Source organism: Narcine bancroftii, chromosome 3 (genome assembly GCF_036971445.1).
Source record: "Narcine bancroftii isolate sNarBan1 chromosome 3, sNarBan1.hap1, whole genome shotgun sequence".
Taxonomy (NCBI): Eukaryota; Metazoa; Chordata; class Chondrichthyes; order Torpediniformes; family Narcinidae; genus Narcine; species Narcine bancroftii.
The window spans coordinates 344,135,709-344,162,946 of record NC_091471.1 but is presented as its reverse complement, the minus strand read 5'-3'; the positions used below and the strand labels follow the sequence as shown (position 1 = coordinate 344,162,946).

At 42.3% G+C, this 27,238-nt stretch overlaps 1 protein-coding gene across 10 annotated transcripts in view; it reads left to right on the top strand.

Annotated features, from left to right (window-relative positions):
* b3gntl1 (UDP-GlcNAc:betaGal beta-1,3-N-acetylglucosaminyltransferase-like 1) overlaps positions 1-27,238 on the top strand; it is a 392,999-nt gene that overhangs the window by 136,288 nt on the left and 229,473 nt on the right. The window contains exon 2 of one of the 10 annotated variants that reach the window (XR_011354727.1): positions 17,541-17,655. The exons of 8 other annotated variants lie outside the window; for them this stretch is intronic. The gene's annotated coding sequence lies outside the window, so the exon portion shown is untranslated. Of the gene's footprint in view, positions 1-17,540; positions 17,656-18,041; positions 18,125-27,238 lie in introns of those variants that run through there. One more of the 10 variants, XR_011354728.1, reaches the window with a different exon arrangement.

Sequence of the window (27,238 nt, the reverse complement as noted above, 5' to 3'; positions counted from 1 at the left end):
CCTCTCTGATCCACTCTCTTTTAGTTATGATTCCTTTATTTTTACCATCGCTGACATTAAGTTGATTGTTCCTATAATTCCCTTCTTCAATATAGGTGAGCTATGTCATTTTCATGGCACCCCAGGTTTTTCCTAAGAATTTTTACATGATAGCTCTCCCTTATCTTTCTTAGATTCATTTAAAATGCTTGGATACAGTCCAAGAATTTTTATTCTCTTTGAATTTGATGAGTTTGTTCCTCCATCTTGTATTTTAACAACATATCACCTGATTACTCAGGGCCATGTCCTGCTAATCAGTTTGTTAGTCAATCAAAATAACAACATAATACCTTGACCATCTCTTGTTATCCATGGGTTGTCTTACCTGAATTTAAATGACCTTATTTTTTCCTAAGGAAGCCCCCTTTCCCACACCAGCCCGCTGCCCATGCGCTACTTCTCCTCATCCATTTGCTGGATGCCAATGTGCATGTGGCATAGCAATAGCCCAGAAATTATTACCTTACCTTTCTTCGAGCCCAACTGCTGAACTCTTCTCAGCAGGAGCTCCTTATTTCGGTCCATGTCAGTTTCTGCATTAAAAGGACCACAATAACTGGGTTTGGTTACACTTTTTTCTAAGCTCCTCTCCTGCCTCCGTCTGTTACCTTTCAACCCTATAATTTTTGGTGGGGAAGCATACTCTTTATATTTCTTTATCTTGTTATCAATTGCCCAAGTTTAAACAACATAATTTCTGTTCTGCTCTTCTCTGCCGTCAGTGCCATTATGCCTGGTCTGGAACGCGGCTGAGCTGTTATCATAAGCGGTGAATACAATGTACCTCTTACAAGGGACCAGAGTTTGTGGGAACTCCCTTTTACTTCACATAAATTTATGCAGCCTCACAACATTTCATTCACACCTTTGCCTTCCTCTGCCCATGTGATTATATTCCAGACAACAGTATCTGAAAATTCTTCCCCCTTCCTCATCTGTCAGTGTTTCCAATGCACATCAGTTAAATGAGCTGGGAAGGCTCAGAATATAGGCATCTGCTGCAGATAAGCTTGCTGAGGACATGAAAAGCAGTCACAATTCTCACATAGTGCTGTCCACATTTGAAACTTAATCTGTCACATCTTAGATTAGATTTTTTTTACTCACTTGGAGCCATAGAGAGATGCAACACAGAAACATGGCTTCCACCCTACTGAGTGCTGACCTGTTTTACAATATTCGTACTCTAACCAATTTTATCTTCTACATATTCCCATCAAGCTACCCACTATCCAAGATTCTACATATTTGGGACAACTTACAATCAAATTGTACAGATATTCCCCGACTTACGACCTATGCGGCTTGCGTCTATCCACAAATGCAACTGAATTAAAAAAATAAAATAAAATACGTGATTACGTTGAAAATCCGGCCTATCTGTGGTTATCACCTTGTTGGCTGGTGTCCAACCTCTCGCGAGAGCTTGGTGGCTGCCATGTTGGCTGGTGCCCAGCCTCTCGTGAGAGCTGGCCTTGGTGGCCGCCATGTTGGCTAGTGCCCAACCTCTCGTGAGAGCTGGCCTTGTTGGCTGCCATGTTGAGATATTTCACCACATATTAACTCCTTGTGTCCCATTTTTTTCTGATTCTGTTGCAAAATATTCTGATGGTCGACAGATTTTAGAGGCCAGTAGAGTCAGCAGGGTGGTCAGGGTCCATAGTAACAGAGAGAATGAGAAGGATTTGGAGATGGAGAATAGAAGGAAATGGATCATTTTACTCTTTAGTATCACAGGTAGGGCAATTCCCCAACATACGTCCATTCTGAAATTCAACTGGTTATCCAGAACGGAACACAGACATATGATGGGGAGTACCTGTATTTGTTTTTTTTTTATTGGAGAGGAAGCCCAGGGAGAATGTGCAAGCTCCACAAAAATAGTGTTTGAAACCCGGCTGCTGCAGAGGCTGTGCGGCCCTAGTTAATTGAAGTCTTCATTTAACAAATATCAATAGTTATATTGAAGTAACTTAGGAGATTGAGTTCAATATAAGTTCTATTGTTTCTTACCACCCCCACTAGCCTTCGCATCTAATTACCCTCCGTAATTTCTGCACCTACAACAGACCAATTCCCACAACTATCTCAGGTATACTTCTTCACACCCAGTCCCTTGCAAGGATCCTAGTCCCTTCTCTTAATTTCTGCATCTCTGCAGTGTCGGTTCCAGTTGAGATCTTCTAAAATGCCTGCCTTCTTCCACAAACGTGGCTTCCCCTCCATCACCATCAACTCAGCCCTCACCCGCTTCTCCTCCATTTCCTGCTCATTTGCCCTGGCCCCCTCTACTCCCAGGCATAACAAACACAGAATTTCCCATGTCCTTAACTACCACCCTACTAGCCTCCAAATCCACACAATTTCCACCACCTACAACAGGATCCCACCTCTAGACACATCTTCCCCTCTTCTCCCCTCTCCACCTGCTGTAGGTACTGCTCCTTCTGTGACTCCCTTACCCACTCATCACTCCCCACCAATTGCACCCCCTCCCTTCCCCACACCACCTCCTTATGGCTGCAGGAAGCACCGTAATTGTATTGACAACTCTTCTATCACTACCATTCGGGTCCCCAAACAGTCCTTTCAACACTTCACTTGTATATCCATGGGAGTTAGTTACTGCTTTTGGTGCTTCCTTTGTGGAATTCTCTACATGGGAGAGACTGGGAACAGGCTAGGAGATGGCTTTGCTGAGTAACTTTGCTCTGTCTGCATCAGTGACAGAGATCTCCCAAAGACCAACCACTTCAATTCCGCACCCAACTCATATGCTCACTTGTGTACTATCCCACCAAGACCACCTGTAAATTGAAGGAGCAATGCCTGGGTACTTTCCAATCGGATGGCATTAACATCGACTTCTCTGGTTTCTGCTGGCCTAGTCTCCCTCCCTTCCCTTTGCCTTCTTTCCTCCAGCTCTCCAGCCCCTTCTCCCTCTATTCACAGAACCATCCCTCCGCCCCCTGCTTGCTGGTGTGCCCTCCCTCCTTTATCCACCTATTACATCCTGCCTTTGGGACCATGCACCTCCCCCTGCTCCTCCCCCTCCCCACCATTTTGTTTGGGGTCACCCACCGATATATTTTCAGACCTTGATGAAGGCCTGAAACATTGGTTATGTATCTTTATCTTTGCTACATAAAGTGCAGTGCTTGACCTGCTGAGTTTCACCAGCTCAGCGTTTTTACTTCAACCACAGTGCCTGCAGACTTTCGTGTTTTACTCTTGTTTCATTATCTTAATTTAAAGCACTGCCGTAGTAGAAAGAAAAAGCACCTTAATGCTCACCAGCCAATCACCAACCTGCTGTCCTGTCATCTTTTTATTCTAAGGCACATATTAAGGAAGGTTCCAGCATTCCTCCACTGTTGTCTATTGCTCTACCACCATTTTAAAACTCACTGTGATTGGTGGCTCCTGTAGCTCTCCCACTTGTTATCTTTTGTCTTCTCTATCCCTCTAATGACCTTCAGTGTCTCACTCCCCTGCATTTAAAAAATACATCTGTTGTGCACTTCTTCTGAACACTCAAATTCTTCTCCCCCCCCCCCCCCCCCCCACCCCAACCCTACTGCCGTTTTCAAACACCATACCTGTTTTATACGTTTTCATTTGGTATCAGGCAGCAGTCATGAGAGTCCAAATCATGACCTTTGAGATTTGGTAGGTACTGACACCAAACAAAAGAAGATTTATTTTAAAAATATTTTTGTCGTGGTATTTTACTTTTGCCGTGATTAGTATTAAAAACTAATTGCGTTTCTTGTTTAAGTGAAATTGATCATCAAATAAAATCAAACTAATATAAATTAATAAAACTTGGTTAAACTTGCAGGAAAGCGCAGTTATGTGCTGGTTGGTTTTAAGATGGTACCCATGCCAAGAAAACAAACAGGGCAGTAAAATGCAGCGCTGAGTTGTATGAGTGACCCTGGTGTGGGTGCAGCTTCATCAAAAGACTCCACGGACACAATGCACACATAGTTTGCGTGAAAAAGTCTGTCAGATGGGCCTCACACTATGGTCTGGCACTAAACCAGCTTACTGAAGAGAATGTTCTGTCAATTGTCCTGGAGCCAATTTGTTCAGCTAAGAGGTTTATAGTGTGTGAATTTGGCAACATTTTGGGGGAAATAAAAAAACGTTATCATGGAGTTGTGAGATCCGTCTGGTTCAATGAAGAGGTCTGTGGCAAATCACTTGCTGATTCGTCCAAACACAAGCTGCGGTGGCAGTCAGATGGTACTTGGGATATAAATTCAGTGCAGGGCGAAGGTTACTAAAAGTGGCTTCATTAATGCACAGGCCTCTTCAGCAACACAACAGGCGGCTCATGGTCGACTTGTGAGTCCTGTTTAGTCTCAAACAAAGCAGCAATGACTTCAGTCAATTTTAATGGGATTAACTTCGAGGTTTCAGTAACGTTCATCATTCTCGATCTGAAGTTGTGACCCCATATTCTTTCACAAATTATTAACTTGAGATTTCTGGTAAGGAAAATACACCTAACATTGGTAGACTTGTCAAAAAAAAATCAGTTGATGTCGGAAATGCAAAGCAGAATGTTTCCCCCCCCCACTGCCTCAAAAAAAATTATTTAGAATTGGATCCGTGCATTGGAGGAAATGCACGCCTGCTGTTTGAGTGAATGTGGAGCACACAAATAATCAAAAAGTTTCATCAACCTGAAATATTTTCAAGCCAAAACCGTTTTTTTGTTTGGAGACTGGTTAAAATAGAGTGAAGAAGCCAGGTTGCGAGGGGTGGGGCAGGATGGGTTTGGTGAAGCAGGCGGAGGAGGAACATGATGGACCCAGGCAGAGGATCGGCAGATGCTAAACAAAGGGAAAGAGAAGCAAAAAAAGCAAAGGGGTCAGGTGGAGGAAGATGAATCGTACAGGATGGAGTGGAAGATGAGAAGACAAGAGCCAGCAGTGGTGGAAGTTGACAAGCAGAGATGGTGTCCATGGTGGTATGTAGAGGAGATTGTACTGGGTAAGGGAGAGAGGGGAAGAATCCAGTGGGGAGATGGGGGTGGAACCATAAAGGAGAGAGGATGGGTGGGGGACTGGGTGAAGGTGGGTGGGAAAGGGGACAAAAATGTAAGGGGAATGGTAAGTGTAGAAGGGGTACAGAAGAAGAGATTTAAAAAAAACTCTTTACCTGAAATTAGAACAGGGCAGGTGGAATATGAGGTGTGATTCCATCTCCCACCTCCCCCATCACCCAACTGGATTCTTCTGGTCTATCCTCTCACCCTCCTTACCAATCACTTCCATCTGGTCTTGCTCTGATGCTGCTTGAACTACTGAGCTCGTCCAGCAGATTGTGTTGACCTTCAGATCTAGTATCAGCGGTGTCCAGCGTGTCTCCAAATATCTGGTGAACCAGAGATGACAGTATGCTGTGGTCTTAGTGATAATTCTGGCAGTTTTGCAGTGCTAACACACAGAAGACTGATTGTTAGAGAAATCCAGTGGCTTTGCTCCGGTCTTTCTCCCTCATTTATGATATAATTTCCAGATTACATGATTGATTCTTAGTTGCCTCAGGGTTACAATGCCTGTCAAAGAATTTTTTACGTAATGTAAAGAACCATATTTGTAAAATATCCTTCCTCCTCTCATTTCAGTTGGATAATTCTCTATGAACTCATTCAAGCGTTAAACTCGGGTGTTAATAAAAACAACCATCTCCAGTTTGTAGACATGTCAAGACTCCTCTCAGAGGTGTATTTGGGGAAAAAGTGAAACTGAGCCAACAAAAGAGTCACAGGGAGATGTAATCAAATGTTTAATTGAAGAGAAAGTTTCAATCTTCAACTGAGGTGGAAAGATATTGTTGTTTGGAGATTTTCTGGAACTTGCAGCCACCGTCACTGAAGTCATAGCAGGAGATGGTGGTTAAAACATCCATTTATATTCACCCTCACTGAACCCCAAGTGTAGGAAAATGGAGATCAATACACGTTGACCCTGGAAAATCCTGAAAATACGCAAAACACTGCAGGTGCTAGAAGTATGAAATAATATCAGAAAATTCTGGAAACATTTAGCAAGTCAGCCATCATTTTTACCTGACCTGAAACATTAATGTTCTTTCTCCTTCCACAGATGCTGCATAATCTGTTGTCTTTCCACCATTTTCTGTTATCATTTCAAAATATGCCTCTTAATTGAGTTATTTGTGAATAATAACTCAATCCTCTGTCTGGAATGTAATTTCATTATGTTGAAATGGAGGCATGAAGCAGATAGCTTTAATGACAGTGCACTTTTCTTGAAGAAGCACTGATTAGCAGTCGTAATTTCTTTCAGTGTGTGTGTTCAAGAAGCTTACTGGTTCGGATAACTCCGCAGAACAGAAAGAGGCAGAGAGATAGACTATCAAATGATCTGAAAAACACAATGCACCCTTTATGGTTAAAGAAAATTGTATGCAGATCATAGAGTGTGAATGGAAAGGAATGAATAAAACAGATTATAATGTAAATTGATATCTGAAATTTGGCTTATATACTAAAAGCTTAAATAGAGGTTTCTTAGTTTTGCTTTAAATTTTGCCGAAGGTTGTCTTCATCAACTGATGACAGCGTAAACTGCACATGGTCTGTTGAAATAATTTAACTCATGGGCAGAGGGATCTAATCACAGTGTGTATCTTATTGTACCATATTCATGTACTGAAGTTGAACTGTAATTGTTACTTGAAACCTTACTCTCTAGATAAGTCAACCTCAGTTTGATTTATTTTTTTTATTCTGACATTATTCGACCTTTTTATTAAGTGTGTATAACTAACTGCAGACCAGAGAGAAAAAAAAACTTGGGACTTCAAAGATCGTTTATTATCCTTTTTGTGATATGGAATAGTGATTAAGAAACTATTCCACAATTGATTTGGTGAGGGCAAGGTTAGAGTTTTAATCTCTCGAACGCTCATATCTTTATGCAGCCCGGCCCTGTGGAAACACTGTGACCAGGGAATGACTAAATAATAGCAGTCTCTTCTGACAGGTGGCACATTCAACTCTGTGGCACAGGTGGAAACGTACAGGCAGAAAGGTATAGATACATCCATACACGCGTACACGTATATGCATTAAATTGTGGCTGAACAAAGTCCTTATTCAATTGTCCCTCATGAAAAATGCCTTAATCTGGTTTAATCTGCTTCATTAGTGCTTGAACCTTTCTTTCACTATTTAACAATATTTCTTCAATGCTTGCTGAAATGTTGATGATGTGCTGACCAACTTGCCAATGTATTTACGGATATCTTCGACATCTCACTCCAGCAGGACCTGGTACCCACCTGTTTCAAACAAGCCTCATTGCGCCGGTTCCCAAGACGAGTGTGGTAACCTGCCCAAATGACTACCAATAAGTGGCACTCACATCCGAAGCGATGAAGTGTTTTGAGAAGCTGGTGTTGAAGCATATCAGCCTATCAGCTCCTGTCTAAGCAGCTACATGGATATGTTCCAATTTGCCTGTCGCAGATTAAGGTCTACATCAGATGCCGTCTCACTGGCTCTACACAATGGCTCAACATAACAGATGCTCTTTATCAACTGTAGTTGATTCCCTCAAAACTGATCAGCAAACTCTAAGACCTGGGCCTCAATGCTATACTATGTAATTATATCCTGGATTTCCTAAACTCAAGACCCCAATCAGTGAGGATTGGTAAGAACATCTCCATAATCTCCGTCCCAGGGCTTTAACCTTTAACCTTTAACTGCGTGGCTCAATACAACAACAATACGATCTACAAATTTTCTGACGCTATCATGGTAGTTGGTTGTATAAAAAGGGGTGATGAGTCAGCCTACTGGAGGGACATTGAAAACTTGGCTGAATAATGTACTAACCACAACCTCGCGCAATGTCACCAAAACCAAGGAGCTGATTGTGGACTTTAGGAAGGGAAAACCCTTAAGTCTCTTTTTTTTCTCACTTAAGGATTTCTTACTTTGCAGATTATAAATGATTGAATTTCTTTTTCTTCTGTATTGCGCAGTTTGTTTACGTTTCTTTATTGGTTCATATTTCACTCCTTTTTATATGTACAGTTCTTTTTCAATATTAATATGTAGAAATTCTGCCTGGTCCGCAGGGAAAAAGTGTCTCAGAGTTGGATGTGATGTCGTGTAGGTATTCTGACAATAAATCTGAGCTTTGAATGTTGAATTTTGATGTACATAAACTGAATAGGTAGTTCATGAAACAAAACATCTCCAATAGCATACATTAAGTAAAATTAAATTAAAAAGAGGTAGTAAATACGTAAAATAGATCATGAACATCCATAGTTACCAATGTGCATGAAAAAAGTGATGTCACAATAATACGAGCAGTTATCTTGTGTGTCAGAGCAGTCCAGGATTAACGTAACAAGAGACTAATGGCAATGGGAAAGAAATGTCTTAAACCTGGAGGTGTGGGTCTTCAAGTTTCTGAAGATAGAGAAGAGATTATTACGAGGGTGATGGGGGTCCTTTGTCATGCCTTCTCGAGGCAGTGCCTCACATCGATATTGATATAGGTTGATGAATGATTTGCCAGGCCCCTAATGAGCTTAATTTATGGAATTAAATCAGCATTTGGGATGTTCTTTCATGGCAAAAGCAGAATCATTGCCGCGTTCCTGTTTTTTTTCACTAATGAAATTGTTATGGGATGAAAATGAGATACAGTTGCTGAGAATACGATCTGCTGCAATGACACCGGCAAATGTGTTTACTAAGATGTCTAAATGTTCATTGATGACTTTGCAACCCCATAAAATAAACTGGAACCTTGACTATGTGAAAAAAACAGTCTTATTGTTGGATGCTTCTCTGAATTTAAAAAAAAACACACCCCTTTTTGAACCAAGCATTGCTGTAGATTCTGGAGATGAATCTTCTGGGGTTCATACTCCAATATTTCCATTGACATTTTGTCAAAGGTTTACATGCTAAGATGTTTCATTTTTAGAAGATTTAATATGTACTGGACTATAACGTGAAATATTTCTCTCTTATGTTTTTTTATGTCGAACACATGATTTTTCTATTCTGAAGTGTATTCTACCTTCCAGGAGCGGCCTTTCACATATGGTTTTTACACGGCGGACATGTAACAGCACAATCAAGGAAATTTGCTGCTACAAGGGCAGTCTAAAAGGAACATGCATGAATTTTGAGTCAATTCCGGCACCGTGATTTATCCTGCAGGACCCCTACAACCTTTTGGAGGAAGCCTGCAGTGTATATCATACCGGAAAAATCCGTTGACAGTCATCCACTCTACTGCACGTCCAACCACCGGGACTGATGCACTCAGGTGCTTGCAGTCTAAAAAGGGGCCCAGTGTGAACAACCACATGGGCAGTGATTAAGTTAATTTTTTTCAGTGATTTTTCCTTACATTGCAGTCTAAAAACCATAACACAGGAACAACCAAAACTCTTAAGTATCCGTATCACCCCTCAAGTTTAGTCAAAATACCTGAAGTGCGGTATTTAAGGAGGCTGGATGTCCTATTCATTAGCCCATTGTTCACAGTTCAGTTTAGACAGCAGGCGATCCGTGAAAATAACTAGGGGTTGAGAAGGTAAAATGTCGGAGCGGGACTGAGTCCTTATTCCCGTCCTGATCTTTTTAAACAGACTGCATGGCTTGAACTATTTGGAATGCATGATGGGTTTGGGAACAGTCCAGCCTCAGCCATTCAAACATCATTAATTTCATTGTCCTTTTTGGCACCAGTGGCTATTAGGAAGTTGTTTCAGGATTAATTAGCATGACTTTTGTTTAGATTTTAACCCTTCAGCTACAAAGCATTTGGACAGTGCACAAAATATCCAAATCGTCTGGCATTTTTACATAAAAACTCAGCATGCTAACCTCCAGAATGCCCATTCACACAGGCAGGGCATTTTCAGAGGCTGGATATTTGAGGTAGGGGTAAGTCATCCCCCATTGCCCCCGTTTCCCCCCTTTCCCACCGTCAACCTCCATCCTGTCCCCCGTCCCTTTCATCCTCTGTCCCAACCATTGCCCCCGTGGGCACCCTCTCTTACCTTTGGTGGAAAGGTGACTTGGCCCCAGCACCCGGTGGGAGAGAAGCAGGCGGTGGCTGGCTCAACGCAGGAGCAATGGCTGCCTTCCTTACCCATAATTCCCCCACGCAGCTGGAACCACTCTGCCAGAGCAAGGGATGCACTGAGCGGTTCCAACTGCGGGAGGGATTATGGGTAAGAAAGACGGCCATTGCTCACGCATTGAACTGTTGCTGCCTGTTTCTTGCTGCGAGCCAGTGTGGCGTTCACGTGAACTCTGGGCTCGGCAGCATGGCACCCCTGGAGTAGGTGGAGGGGGAGGGCAACGGACGGCCAGGGGCAGGGAGCAAGGTGGTTGGGGCCAAGAGCCCATTTTTGCGGAGTGCCTGGTGTCAATTTAGACTGCTGCCGCTCCGTAAGAATGTGTAGGGGTCCTCGTGGAAAAATTATGTCTCAGCATTTTTACACTGCCAGCGGAGCAGAAAATTTAGAAAAACGTTCTGCTTCTCAGTGGCTGTGTAAAAGAGCTTAGTAATCATACTTACCTACATGATCATTACTTTATGAACTTATGTAAAAGGAGGAGCAGCAGTCTTTGTTCTAATGTGTTCACAGCAGGTGATACAAACTCTGCCTTGTTTTCTAATCTTTAGACATCAAAGGTTTAAATCCCTCTCTGACGCTATGGCTATATACATCACACTACATAGGTTAAAACTGGTTGACCGTTTTGAGTTTTGTGTGCCCGATGGAGATGTGGGGGGGCTGGTAGTCATGGTGGGGAGCTGGCTGATGGAGGACCTCAGTTTTCTTCAGGCTGACTTCCAGGCCAAACATTTTGGCAGTTTCCGCAAAGCAGGACGTCAAGCGCTGAAGAGCTGGCTCTGAATGGGCACACAAAACTCAAAACGGTCAACCAGTTTACCTATCTCGGCTGCACCATTTCATCAGATGCAAGGATCGACAATGAGATAGACAACAGACTCGCCAAGGCAAATAGCGCCTTTGGAAGACTACACAAAAGAGTCTGGAAAAACAACCAACTGAAAAACCTCACAAAGATAAGCGTATACAGAGCCGTTGTCATACCCACACTCCTGTTCGGCTCCGAATCATGGGTCCTCTACCGGCACCACCTACGGCTCCTAGAACGCTTCCACCAGCGTTGTCTCCGCTCCATCCTCAACATCCATTGGAGCGCTTACACCCCTAACGTTGAAGTACTCGAGATGGCAGAGGTCGACAGCATCGAGTCCACGCTGCTGAAGATCCAGCTGCGCTGGATGGGTCACGTCTCCAGAATGGAGGACCATCGCCTTCCCAAGATCGTGTTATATGGCGAGCTCTCCACTGGCCACCGTGACAGAGGTGCACCAAAGAAAAGGTACAAGGACTGCCTAAAGAAATCTCTTGGTGCCTGCCACATTGACCACCGCCAGTGGGCTGATAACGCCTCAAACCGTGCATCTTGGCGCCTCACAGTTTGGCGGGCAGCAACCTCCTTTGAAGAAGACCGCAGAGCCCACCTCACTGACAAAAGGCAAAGGAGGAAAAACCCAACACCCAACCCCAACCAACCAATTTTCCCTTGCAACCGCTGCAATCGTGTCTGCCTGTCCCGCATCGGACTTGTCAGCCACAAACGAGCCTGCAGCTGACGTGGACTTTTTACCCCCTCCATAAATCTTCGTCCGCGAAGCCAAGCCAAAGAAAGAAGACATAGGTTAAAAATAAACAGACACAAAGAGTGATGTAGGTGCATTGTAATTGATCATAGAACATACCGCATATTTTAGTGGAATGGTCAAATAAAAATTTGTCCAATTTTTAGCGTAAAATTTGCGGGGAGGCCAACTATTACCCGCATACTACTTTTGACCTAAGTTAAGTACCTCCGTCATTCAGGGCACCTGGAGCTTGAATGGTCCGGCAGCCGGGGCATCCGGAGCTTGGCCGGGAGCGGCCAGGATTGGGTGGTAGGCCCACATTCATGGTGTCAGGAGCATGAGTGGGCAGGAGAAGCCGAGGCGAGAGTCCACAGTCGGGGCATCGGGAGCTCAGATGGGCGGGCAGCCAGGGCCAAAAATAGAGGGGAGGGGGGCGGTTTGACTTTTACATGCAATATTTGTTTGGGCCAAAAATAGGGAGTCAGCTTTTCCTTGGTATTGACTGTTGCACCCATATATACAGTATGAACTTCAGATTCAAATGAAACATGGTGATACCTGGATTTATATCCATAATGCAAATTTATAATTTAGAGTTATAATACATTCTGTAGAAACTCAAAATGGCATTAGTCAATATCCCAATTAGGTGTATTGTTGGGCATTGATCTTTTGTGTTATTGATGGCTTTATGCACTGATGCAACATGAAAACCGCTGCACCAGCACAAAGTAATGTTGGCTCAAACCATATCTGAATGGTATTGCATCATCTGTCCCATGGACACATGAATGTGGGAGAAAATTATCCGCTAATATCTACCTTCTGCAATCATTCTTATTGTAACAAAATGCTTTAATTGTGAATATGTCAGAGATATAAATACTGCAGTAACAAACCTCAATTTTTCAGGGGCTCTGCAATGCGCATCAGTACCTTACTGAATAATGTGAATCTTGAAATTGGATTGGACCTGCTTTTGGTATAGTGGAACACCACTCTTTTAGCTAGTTTCAAAATGAGCTTCCTAAAAAAAAATGATACCCAGAAGTATTGAATGGGGATCTGTGCAATAGCTATTTCTGCACAGCAGCTAATTGTTCACTAAGCATTAAATGTAAAAGAACATCATGACACATCAAGCATTGTAGGTCCCATGAAAGAGAGGGAGGGGTCAGGGAAGAGGGTGAAAATTCCCAGATTCAGAGAGAAGGACAAATATGTTTTGGTCAAATTTATTGTCAGAGTGCATACATGATGGCGCATTACAATCCCGAGATTATTTTTCTCCTGACAGTGAGGCAGAATTAACACTTATTGGTACAGTAGTGCTATAAAACTGTACTCAAGGTACACATTTAAACAAGTAAAAAAAATTAAACAAACTAATAGCAATACAGAGAGAAAAAAAATCAATAAATTGCAAAATTAAGTGTCCTTAAATGAGTCTCTGATTGAGCTTGTCATTGAGGAGTCTGATGGTGAAGGGGTAGCAGCTGTTCCTGGACCTGGTGGTGTGAGCCTTGTGGCACCTATGCCTCTTTTCTGATGGTAGCAGTGAGAACAGAGCCTTTGTTGGGTGGTGTGGTTCTTTGGTGGATGTTGCTGCTCTCCGATGGCAGCATACCCTGTAGATGTTCAGATGGAGGCGGAGAAGGTTCTGACTATGATGTCCAGGGCTCTGTCCCTGACCTTTTGCAGGGCTTTAAGCTCAGGGGTATTGGTGTCCCCATTCCAGAAGGTGATGCACCTGGTCAACACACTTTTCACCTCACATCTGCAGAATTTTGCCAGGTTTTCCAATGTCATACCAAATCTCCGCTCACCTCTGACTAAGTGGAGGCACTGACGTGCTTTCTTCACGATGCCATTTGTGTGTTGGGTCCAGGAAAGATCCTCCAAGATAGTGACTCCCAAAGAACTTAGATTTGCTCACCCTCTCCACCTCTGATCCCCCAATTATCATTAGATCATACACCTCTGGTGTTCCCTTCCTGAAGTCAACAATCAACTTCTTGGTTTTGGTGACATTGAGTGTGAGGTTGTTATTGATGCACCATTCAGCCAAGTTTTCAATCTCCCTCCTGCAGGCTGACTGATTTCCCCTTTTTAATGCAACCCACTACAAATTTGTAGTTGTTGTCGTACCAAGCCACACAGTCATAGGTGTATAGAGAGTAGAGCAGGGGGCTAAGAATGCAGCCCTGTGGAGTTCTGGTATTGATGGAGATTGTGGAGAAGATGTTCTTACTAATCCTCACTGATTATAGTCTGAAGGTGAAGAAGTTGAGAATCCCAAGTCTTGGAGCTTGCTGGTCAGTTTTGAGGGGATGATGGTGTTGAATGGTGAATTGTAGTCGATAAAGCATCTTTGCTGTCCTGGTTTTGCAGGGTTTTGTATAGAGCCAGTGAGATGGCATCCACTGTGGCTACCTACTATTGCTCCAGTAGGTGAATTGGAATGGATCAGTTACCGCTCAGACTGGAGCTGATTTGTCTCAACACCAATCTTTCAAAACACTTCATCACTGTTGATGTGAGTGCCTCTGGTCGATAGTCATTTGGACAGGATAGCACACTCTTCTTGGGCACCAGTAGGATTGCCGCCTGTTTGAAACAGGTGGGTACCATGCCCTGCTGGAGTGAGATGTTGAAGGTATCCATGAATACATTGACAAGTTGTTCAGCACAGGTTTTTGGTACATAGCCAGATACTCTGACAGGACTGGAACCAGAATGTCCAGGAGAAGAACTGGAAGGAGGTAGCTCAAGTAGTGCTCTCTGGGAGTGAGAATCGTTTTGCATTGGAACAGTTGTGAAGAACCTTCACAATTTTCAAATAATCCAGAAGATCAATAAATATGCTGCTCCCTCTCTCAATCACATGCAACTATTGCATTCAAAACAGACACAGCTACGAAGGTAGGACAGTGAAAAGGTTGTTCACTCTTCCTTTCCTCCTTCATTTGCACTGAAAGAGCAAGAACTAGGAAAGAAATGTGCAAAGGGGGCAGGGAGAGGGCTGAAGGAGAAAGTCCGCAGATGCTGAAGTTGAGTGCAATACAACACAAAAGTGTGGAAGAAACTCAGCAGGACGCTCAGCATCGATAGGAAGTTAAGGGTTACCAACGTTTTCATCCTGAGCCCTTCGTTAAGGTATGAGAAAAATAAAGGCACCAATAAAACGATGGTGGGGAGGGGGGGTTAGATGGCAGAAGGAGGAAGGGGCAGGGGAGTGTGCTCTTGAATTCAGCAACTACTGATGCAGAGGAAACAAACCTTCTCAAGGACAGTGAGGTCATCAAGCTATGCCTGGTGCACTACAGTCTCTTGTCTCTTTCAAACTACCATGTAAAATGCAGTTAGAAAGGGTCTGACCTGCTCAACTCCATCGGAATCCAACCGGGTCCCTGACCTACCTCAGAAGTAGTCAGGGATCTTCGTTAAACTTACCTAGGTCACGACCACAGGCTCATGCAGGTGACGTCAGCGCTTGCATGTGTGCATCACGAGGCAGCCAGCATCTGAGCATCCTGCAGTACCTCCAGGGATTACATTATGCAACATTGCGGGGGCAGGATCCCCCTTGTATCACTGGTGATTTAATGGGTAGATCCCCCTGCAATTTAAAAGGTGCTTCCAGCACCTTTGCCCCAGCAATCGCACCTGGGTCCCAGGAGGGCTACCAGGTGCTGCAGTCTAAAAGAGGCTACTGCCTCATATTATTCAGGCTGTGCTTGGTGCTCTTCCACTGGTACAGCTGGGAGCTGGTAATAATTTCCAGGAGAAGGGACTTTTCCAGGATTTGAAAGACCCCACTCCATGCCACAGGTGAGGAATGAGGGGAAAACAATGATAACAAGTGCATAGCTGGCTATCTTCTCCACACACAATTTGTGTAGTAACACCAAAACAATGCAGCGTGAATTGTTGAAGACCACATCCATTTGGTGTCCACTGCAGAGCAATTCTGAACTTATGCAAGCATGCAAATATCATATTAGGATGAGGTCAAATTTTTGCCTCCTGCCTGACTTATCTGACCTCTCGTGAGTGACCTGACATACTGTCCCTATCCTAAAGTATCTTATAGTGGAGTGCTGCCTGCAGTCTCTCAACCGAGCAACTGAAGCCAAAAGTTCCAGGTGGCATTCCCCATTAGTTCTAAGTCCTTTGGACTGAGAAAGATATCTGAGAAACATTTTTATTCAGTTCCAACAGATTCCCGATGTCAGCAGTGCATGCTTTAAAACTAGAATAAAATTAGAATGTTGTGCAAAGTGCTCCTGTCCTACAGCAGTCATTGTGTGAAGTTTTAAACTCTGACTTGTTTGGCTCAAGCCAAAATTTGCATTCTGTGAGGATCATTCGGTGCACAACGGAAGCCAGGAAGATGTCAGTCAGGCCAATGTGGTGTGACAGAGTATATAGATATGTTTTGGGGAGATACATTGGGAAAGGTTTGTTAGAGTAGGTTACATACAAACACTTAAAAACAGATCTTATTTGAAATACTGGAGCTCTGCCCCATGTTAGACATATCGGGGCCTCACAGCTTTTGGAAGAGCTTTGAAGAGTGCTCAAGAGACTTCACTAATGGATTGTTGTTTACAATAGTGGTTTGCTTCCTCTGTTAGCATATTTTCACCTAGATTAGATCGCTGATATGAGTTTCAGTAAAATCAATTATGGATTGCATGGTGATGAAAAAAGCACTGTGCAGTTTTGTGGCTGACATGTTAATTTTGATTTGTGAAGAGCCTGAAGATGTTTTGCTGTTACTACACAAATTGTGTGTGGAGAAGATAGCCAGCTATGCACTTGTTATCATTGCTTTCCCCTCATTCCTCACCTGTGGCATGGAGTGGGGTCTTTCAAATCCTGGAAAAGTCCCTTCTCCCGGAAATTATTACCAGCTCCCAGCTGTTCCAACCACGTGCAATTCCTCTTTCTTTATTTCCCTAATTGTTTATGACTACAAAAGGAGGTCAATCACCCCATCAAGTCTGCTCCACCGTCCAACCCAATACATAGCCATGTATTTTTCTTTTCATCCCCATTCCTCTGCCTTCTCCCCATAATGTTTGGTGCCCTGACTAATCAAGAACTTATTTTAAGTATGTCCAATGACTTGGCCTGCACAAGCCAAATGTGACAACAAATTTCACAGATTCAAAATCCTCTGATTGAAGAAACTCTTTCCTCATCTCTGTTCTATTTGTCGCCTATCATAATTCTCATCTTTGATTTCAGTTTGACTCCATATTCCTTGCTATACTTTTGTTCTGGTTCCAATATTTTCACATTTTAGCCAAGTTCCACCTTGTTATTAGTGAAAAATCCATGGTAATGTTGTTCAATGCCACAAGTGCAAAACAACAGCAAATTATTAACTGATGTTATTTTGGACTTGTCTGATTTTGCTGTAGTGTCTTGACCAACTTTCATTGCCAGAAAAAGTTAAGAGAATCAAAGGTTAAAGGATCAGCTACTTTCTGGCCACGGTGGCAGGAGAATCTGGTATTCCAAAGTGTTCTATTAAACAGAAGGGCACATACAAACATCAGCAGTTTCCCACACTATTAGTTCTCAGCCTCAACCTAATTTCCATGGGGACGAGCCAAGCAGAAAGGAATTCTGGGGAACAAATCTTTGTTTGGAGAACATACATGATGTGAAGAAAATATAAATCAGAGCAAGGGCTATTTTTACACAAAATTTGTAATGGTGTTTCTGCTAGTGTTATTTTAACATATCATCAATCTAATTTATATGCAGCATTGAAATGATGGAAAACTGAACGGGTGTATTAAGAATTCATTCAAGAACTGCAGTGATAAAGAAAGCCAAAACTGTGTTTCTTCATTTCGACTCCCAAAGAAGATGAAGTGAAGTGAGCAAACTTAAAATAATTTACAGTATTCTATGCTTTGTATAATTTTGCAGACTTATTCCTGCTACCACATTTTACATGGTATGCCACCTTACTTAAACAATTAGAAAATGACCTTCATTTTTGTCCTTGCTCATTTTGAAGGCATTCAACATCAAGCCGCCCCCCATCTTTCAGCTTCTTCCATTTGCGACCTGATTTCCATAGAGTAACCGAGCTATGAAAATCCTCTCCAAATGCGTCAAGTGTGCCAGGGTGAACCATAATCCAGTAATTGGAAAAAAACACGTCATTCTGCTTGAAACTCCCCAGCCTGTCCAGACACAGAGATTATTCTGATTGATTTCCTCATGATACTCTATGACTAATATCCTGATATTAGTAATGTCATTGAGTCTTGTTAAAAAAAACTTTTGATGCAATCTAACCATGCTTGGGCTGCAATTGCATTCAGAAATGTAGATGTCAGGTCAGTTCTTGGCTCTTATCTACCTTTTTAGTGCACTCCCCCTTCTTCCCATCCTCTCCGGGTTCTCCGTTTTTATCAGTCTTGGGTTTCTGCCGATTTTCAATTTTTATTTCCTCAGACATCTCTGATCGTTTTCCCCTTTATCAGTCTTGATTTACCTTCCTCTTTCTGTTTCTGTCTGTTATTAAATCAATATTGTTGTTACTTTCTCTTCCTCTCTGTCTCACGTCGCACTATATTAAATTGTTGATTTTAACCCCGTTGAAAATCCCAAGGAATTGGGTATTTTGTCCAATTATGTTCTTATTTGAAGTTAACACGGAGCAAGAAGCAATTATGTACTTTTTCTCTCTCCGATAGTTTGGGTTAACATGACGTGCTAAATCTTTTTAAATCTAATTTTAACCTTGGCAAATAGTTGGAGCAGGGAGCAGCAGGACAAATGATTCTTTTGCTTCAGTGTGTGGCCATTTTCAATGCACTTTAACTAGGCAGTTATTTTAAAATAGACCTGCTGGTTTCTTTTAGTCAATCACCAAAGCTTGGTGTTATTGAAATATGACAAATCAGTTAATGTCTCTTCAGAAAACTTGTGCAATGTTTTTTGAATCCAGCCAACAGCAGAGAGGACTTTTTACTGAGTTTTTTGTATGTCAGTGTAAAAATAAGTCAAAAGACTGTTTTGATAGGTTAATCTTCTTTAAGGATAACTCATGACGGTTTGAGTTTGAACAGAATACAGTAGAAAGTAGTCTGTGGTTGCTTTGGTGGGAAAAAAGTTTGCAGATGGTTTTAGATAATTTATGCTAAAAGTTCACTGTGCCGATCAGCCATAAACATAGAAAAAAATAACGTGAGATTTTCTCCGTGTGTATAGAAGGCAGAATAATTACCATGTTTATACATTTGTTGTCGGTAATACAAAGAAGAAATTTAATCCCAGCAGCTCGATCTGAAGAATGAAGTTAAGATCATGATTCCCCGCACTAGTCGAGCCTTCTGTTTACTCAGGTATCAGCCCATTAGGTAAACCCATATGTTGAGCCACATGATCATTTGATCCTGTCTGTCTGCTGGGGAGAGGCAAGAATACAATCAAGTGAATGCAGTGAAGTAACTTAAACCTGCAATTATTTCAGTCCAACGATGAGGAGACAGGAACAGATTAATCCCTGTTTTTATCACTGGATGAGATCTGAATCATGAGTGTTGCTTTTATTAAACTGCCACTGCCAGATAATCCAAATAAACAGTTACTGGGACAAAATTATTTTTGAATGCTTTATTTCCTGATTAATTAAATATTTGAGCGCGGGAATTACGTGAGGGGAAAAAAAATCACCAGATTGCAAATTGTGCATAAAAATACATTTTGCACCTTTTTTATAATATTTCTGGTTGAAGAGAGTGAAATAGAGTATAAAAGCAACATGGCAATGGAAATATATTCAAGTGTACTAGTCTATAATCCAATTCTAGAAACACATCATTCTGTCTGAAAGTCCCTGACTGAGGATATTGCTCTGACTGCGACCACAACTGAGGACAAATGTTATGGTTACTTAAACAAAAGTTGTTTTTAATTATCTTTAAACATGAAAACAGAATCAAACTTTAACTTATCACTATTAACTTAACTAACCCAACTTAACCCCCTTCTAATTCTAAGCGCACGTGTATGTAATGTGCGTGTAAATTTAAGAAAAGTTCTTTAGTTTACAGTTCAATCTCACTTCTCATTCTTCCAAGTTCACTGGTTGCAGGCAATTCTTAGACTGTGCACAGAATTTAACATGTATAAAGTTCACCAGGCTTTGGTGCTCGAAAGGTAAATGGTTACTGCTCAGGAAGGTTCTTGTAGGTTTGCAGAGAGAGATTTGTTGTTCCAGGATTTCCACAACTGAGGTACCACCATTAGTCACCTCAATGTCTTGCTGATGAAACTTGCTCCATCAGGGTTCTCCAGATGATAACCTCTTTCTTTCAGGCTAACACAGAGTTCCTTTCTGTTCCACTTATTCCAAGAGAAATATCAGACAGATAGCACTTCCAGCCATCCCCCACTCTAGAGCTTCTATTTCAGCTTATTTCAGCTGTGTGCCTCTCTCTCTCCATCTGAGATTCAAACTGCCAGCCACATGTTCTTCTCTCTCTCACTTGCAAAACCCCCTCCTTCTTCAAATTGATAAACAGGAGACCGTGGAAAAGCCAACCGTACATAAATCATCTTTTCTGACTCACATGCACCCTCGGTAGCTGAAGGAAGCAAGGCAGGAAATTGCCTGATCAGGGAAAAGGCATATAATTTCCAATCAACTTGTTTGGATTATTTTGTTGAAGCAATAGAAAATGATACTTGCGGGAAATGTGGTTGATGTGGATTTTCAAATCCAATTTGGTAAAGCGCAGGACAGTTGGCATCCAATCAAAATTGAAAGCTTTGGAATACAAAAGGAATGGAGAAACTTGGAGACAAAATTGGCTAACTAACAGGAAATGATGGAAGGTTGTTTTTCAGAATAGAGGAAACTGCACGTTCTCCAGGGGCTGATACCAAGGGAAGTGCTTCTAGAACATAGAAAAGTATAGCACAGGAACAAGATCATCGGCACATAGCTGTGCTGATCACAGTGCCAATTTAAACTGGTCCCATCTGCCTGAATGTGGTTTATATCCCTCCATTCCTTGCATGTTGATGTACCTATCTAAATGCCCTTTTGAGAGGGCTATTTATCTGCTTCCACCACTTCCCCTGGCAGCATATTCCTGCCATGAAAAGAATTTGCCTTGCAAATCCCCTTTCAACTTTTCCCCTCTCACCTTTCATTGATGCCCTCTAGTATTTGCTGTTTCCTATCTGTGAAAACGATTCTTGCAATCTACCCATCTGTGCCTCATATAATTATACATGCTGTATATACAAGTGGTCCTAACTGACGAACATCGAATTGACACCTGTACATACAAACAATCTCCCATAATATAATTAAATTACAATGCCAAATATATGTACATACATTTGTTCCTGAAAACAGCGTAGTAATTTTCTCTCTCCCTCTCTCGACTTATTGATCTTTCTAATCAGTCTTAATGGTTTTTGATGCCTGTCATTACAAAACTGTGGAGGTATGCCATGAGACAGAAAAAGGGAAAGGATAGATAAATATTCACAGTTGCAAATAAAAATGATATTACAACACAGCAGATGGATCTTTCGATGGTCCTGGAGTAGTTTATGGTTAGGGTTCAGGCTTTACTGGGAGGTTCAAGAACCGCATCGTTGTTGGGGAGGGAAAAAACATTTTTTTTTGCACAGACAAATGCCAGTCCTCAAACCCCTGTTACCTTCTGCTTAAAAGTAGCAGTGAGAAGAGATTGCAACAAGGGTGATGAGGATCCTTTATGATATTGGCTTCCTTCTTGAGGCAGTGCCTCACATAGATTGCTTCAAGCCACATGAGTTTGGAGCCTGTGATGGACCTGGCTAAATTTGCCACTTTCTGTGCCATTTGCATTCTTGGACACTTGAGATTCCAAACCAGGGAGGGATTGAAAGTTTTCATTTCAAAAAGGTAAGTATCTCATTCACTTCCTCAGGTTCCAGGCATAAATTCCCTCCTTTGTCTTTCAGTGTTGCTACACCCTTGTTTTCGAAGTATTCATAAAATGCCTTTGGATTCTCCTAATGATACTTACTAAGGACATCTCATGGTCCCCATTAGCCCTCTATGATTCCCTATTTAATTTTTTCCCTGCTCCCTTCATATTCCTCGAGTACTCTTTCCTATTTCAGCTTTCTAAACCTTACTTGTACATCCTACATCTTTTTAACTCCAGTTACAACATCCCATGTTATTCAAGGGCCCCACTATATATTGATGTTTTAGCTTGATGTAGAACAGTGATTTTCAAACGTTTTCTTTCCACTCACATACCACTTTAAGTATTCCCTATGCTATCGGTGCTCTGTGATTAGGAAGGGATGGCTTAAGGTGGTATATGTCTGGGAAGAAAAAGGTTTGAAAACCACTTTTTTTAATCGTACCTAATTGACTCGTTATGTGCACGGCTTGAGAACTCCAAAGGAAATGGGACAATGACAATTTTTCTCAGTCAAAATATTTGAGTAACAGTTGGGTCGAGAGCAGTGGGGGCAGTGCTGCCAGAGCTTAGCAGCTCCGTCACCTCATGAGGCTACCCAGGCGCTGCACCGGCACCTCATGGGGTCACACAGGCCCCCCCATCCCCCACTTAACGTTATTTTGGACATACCGGTCATCCTCCTTCCTCATCCTACCATTCACTCTCAATTATACAACGTTAAATACAGCATGGCGGCCACCAAGGCCAGGTCTTGAGATATCTCCTTGTTGCTGTTTTTGGTGAGCTCTGGCACCTAAAATATTAGCACTTCACCCCTGGCCTGGTCAAGGGCAGAGGTTCTCAACCTTTTTTTCCCCACTCACATACCAGTTTAAGTAGTCCCTTACTAATCACAGAGCACCTATGGCAGAGGGATTACTTAAGGTGGTATGTGAGTGGAAAGAAAAAGTTTGAAAACGAATGTTTTCAATTGAAGAGGATGCATTTTACAAACTTTTGGACAATCTGAGAGTGCTGGGAAGTCAAACTTTCCATTGATTGAATAGGATGTTGTATTTCCAATGCATACATGCAGTGTCTGATATATTTTGTTAAGCACAAGGGAAAATTAAAGACTTGTGAATTTTCCTGGCTTGGTAATAAATCTGCAATAAATAATGCCTACAATTCTATATATAAGGTCACAATTCTGCTCTATATTCCATCTGTCAAACTTTTAAAAATGTATAGGGTGTAGTCTTAATATTTTTGGTGCTGTATGTAGTGTGTCAGCAATTTTGCTGTCCTCTTAGTCTTTAAATTGGAAATAAAATGTGGTGCAAAATGTAAAAAGAGAGGCTGCTAATTCATTCCCACTCATTTCACTCCCCAGTTCTCCCCAGCCTCACTTCAAATTCATAGAATGCACCAATAATATGCTATCTCAGTCAAAACAGAAAGTGGTGACATATATTCTGGGGTTTTTTTCACACAGCTACTGAGATACAGGAAATTATTGGCATTTTCCTGGAACGCAGTCTGTATAAAAAGGTCAGAACGGGAATGAGGGTGCCATTCCCATTCTGATATTTTAGCTCCTAGACCCCTAGTAAATTTCCTGCAGTCTAAAGATTACTGCAGGCATTCTGTGAACACCAGGCCAATGAATAGCACATAACAATGACACGCGTTGCAAGTCCTGCCTCTTTAATTACCGCACTTCTGGTATGCTGTCTAAACTTGTGTAAGGAAACGGAGATCTTGAGTTTTGGTCGTTCGTGACATTCATTAGTCTGGTAAAATCATGCAAATTCTATCTAAAAAACATAATAGATGCATCTAGTAAGCGTTTTTCACCATAAGTGTTTTGAGAAGTGATTCAAATCTTCCAATAAACATTTCAATGATTAATAGTGTCAATAGCGTTCAGTGGCAATTAAATCGACCAACCCAAGTGCCTTCTTCCTGACTTTTTTTCCATCTGTGCTGCCATGTACACCATCTGATCCTCTACAGAATGTGACCCCAGTATTACAGGAATGGGTGGGACGGCATTTACATTACTAGAAGAATGGTCCAGATTGTGATTGTTCATTAAGCAAACCTGCTTCACCTGCATTGTGTCAACAAGCACAAGTTGTAAAGAGAAAGATATTGATTATTTATTTACTTTTAATGTGGTTTATTGTCATACACATAAGTACATTGTACAGATTCAAGGAAGAATTTCTTGATAGCGTGGAAGGTTGTCATAGGTTGCAACAGGATGTAGAGTTGGGAAGAAAAATGGCAGATAGAGATTAGTGTGAAAGTGATGCAATTTGGAAGGTCAAACTTGAAGGCAGTGTGCATGGATAATAGCACAATTCTTAAAAGTGTGGAAAAACAGATCGACCTTGGGGTCCAAATCCAAGGTTGTCACGCAGGTTGATAGTTATAAAGGCTTATGATATGTTGGGCTTCATGAGGCAGAGGATTGAGTTCAAGAGTCAAGACATAATGTTGCAGTTCTATAAAAATGGTTCGACCACACTTGGAATGTTGTGTTCAGTTCTGGGCTCCTCTTTACAGGAAGGATGTAGAAGCAATGGAGAAGGGGCAGAGGTGATTTATCAGGATGTTTCCTGGATTGGAGGACATGCCTTGAAGCAAGGTTAGCAGAGCTGGGGCTTTTCTCTGTGGAGCAAAGAGGGATGAGAGATGACGTAATGGAAGTCTACGAGCCAACATAGTTAGGATGAACAGCTAGTACCTTTTTCCCTGGGACATCTGTACAAAGTGAGGGCAGGAAAGTTTATGGGAGATGTCAGGGGTACATCTTTTTACAGAGAGCAGTTTAAAGGACTCTTAAACCACTTTCAGATACAATCGCCCCGAGAATGCGCCTGCAGAAGTGGCTGCGGGTGTGTTCAAATCAACGTTCAGGTGGCAGCTCTGAAGGCGCTGTTCTGGCACCTGAAAGGGCCGGTTGCAGGAGAGGCGTTTCAGAGTGAACGCCGGCTCCTGTCGACTGTGGCCGTAGTCCTGCCCGCTGTCGTGACGTCATTTCAGCACGTCAAGACTGAAGCAGAAAGGAGCACAGGATCATGGCAGCCCTGGAGCAGAGAAGAGAAATGCCTCTAACGTACCGAAAAATGTGACTGTACCAGTAATGCTGAGCCTGCACATGCTCCAGTTTTTCAAAATTTGCACCACAGCATCTCAGGCTGATGACGTCACCACGACATCATCAGTCTGCCCCCTAGCAGCCACTGCTGCTTTCAGGTGCCTCGGGGGACTGCTCGGAAGCGGAGAATATACCTCCCCGAGGAGGGTTGGGTAGGTACTCCTCGGGGCCGGGTTTTCCGCTTTCAGGTGGCCTCCTGACAGCTGCATTCAGGTAGAATAGGCGGCTTTACATCGGGGTATTCTGGCCACCAGAAAGCTGCTTTAGACAGGCACATAAATGCAAGAAATTAGAAGGTTATGGGAGTGAGAGAGGGAAGGGTTAGATTGCTGAGTTGGTTTATATAGGTTGGCACAACACCATGGGCCAAAGAGTCTGTGCTGAACTAGTCAAGTTGATTGTCAGGTGTCAGGCTCGATATATGCTCAATTTGCATGTGCAGGATTATATTTAAATTAGAAGCAAGTGTGCCCAAAGGAATGTCTAAGGAGTATTAAATGATGTACCACTGAACTTACCCTTTCTGAATCTACACAAACAATCAAATTGTGGCCTGCATGTGTGTGGAAGCAAGATACTGAGATGATTTTGGAGCATCTCTGCATTGTGAAAATTATTTATTCTTTCATACAAACATTTTCCCTGGAGGAGGTGGGGTGGGGGGGGGAAGCTTCTCCACCAGCATCCTTCATGAATATATTAATTATAAGTTGAAGTAAGATGCTCCATAAAATTGGCAACCTGATTCATATCCAGTAAGAGAACCATGTTCTTTATTTATTCAGGGGATGAGGATGTTGTTGTTGAGGTCATCATTAATGCTCATCAGACCTGTGTAGCGTGCTGGGCCATTTCTATGGAGAGATAAGAGTTAACCACACTGGTGGGTCCTAAGTCAGGTCCAGGCCAGACTGATTTTCCTCTTTGAAGATATTCTTTTGCAAAAAGCTGAACATTTCTCATGCTTTTTTATGTGCTAGATTTACCCTGTAATTTGAGTTTAAATTCCCCAGCTTTCATGGTGGGTTTGGAACTCATATCTCCGGATCAGTTGTCTAGGCCTCTGCTCACCCCTTCAGTAGCTCATCTGTTGTGGTGCCAAACAAAATCTGCACTTTTTTTGAGCAGTCTTTTACAAATGTATGACAAACCAATGCAATAGAAGAAACACTGAAGCAGCATTTTCTCAATGCTGAGTTAGAATACAGAACCGTGCAGGCCCTTCAGCCCACCTTGTTTGTGCCGCCCATGATATTAATCTAAGCATCCCTTTATTTATACTCCCTGCCTTCTACAACCAATATTAACATAGAACAGTACAGCACATTACAGGCCCTTCGGTCCACAATGTTGTGCCAACCTTTAGATGCTGCCTCCCACATAACCAATAAATTAATCCATATCCACTCTCTAATTGCCCATCGATCCCATCTCTAAGAATCCTTTCCAACAGCTTGCCTACCACATATGGCCTATAATTATCTGGACATTCTCTACTACCTTTTTTGAACAAGGGGACAGCACTTGCCACCTCCAATCCTCCAGTACCATTCCCGTGGGTAGCACAAAGATCCTAGCCAGAGGCTCAGCAATCTCCTCCTTCGCCTCGTGGAGCAGCCTGAGGCCTTGGAGACTTATCCATTCTAATGCATTTTAATTGCTCCAACACATCGACCCTCTTAATATCAACATGTTCTAGACCAGTGGCTCTCAACCTTTTTCTTTCTGCTCATATACCACTTTAAGTAATCCCTATACCATAAGTACTTTGTGATTGGCAAGGGATTACTTAAGGTGGTATATGAGTTGGAAGTGAAGGTTGAGAATCACTGCTCTAGACCCAGTTGTTACTGAACTATTTTTGCTTGAGGAAAATTGTCATTGGCCCTTTCCTTTGAAGTCATGAAACCGTGCACATGACGAGTCATTAAGGTACGATTAAAACAGTGGTTTCCAAACTTTTTCTTTCCTCTCACATACCACCTTAAGCAATCCCTTACTAATCACAGAGCACCTATGCCATAGGGAATACTTAAAGTGGTATGTGAGTGGAAAGAGAAAGGTTGAGAACCACTGCTCTAGAACATTAACCCCATCTATATTGTCCTCACCGTCATCAAGGTCTCTCTCCTTGGTGAAGACTGGTCCCTCACCCACTTCCACAGCCTCCAGGTACATCTTCCTACCTTTTTTTCTAATCAGTCCTACCTTTACTCCTGCTATCCTTCTGTTCTTCACATGTGAAGAATGCCTTGGGGATTTCCTTAACCCTACTCACCAAGCCCATCTCATATCCCCTTGTTGCTCTTCTTAGCCCCCTCAAGCTCCTTTCTTCCTACCCAATATTCCTCAAGAGATCTATCTGA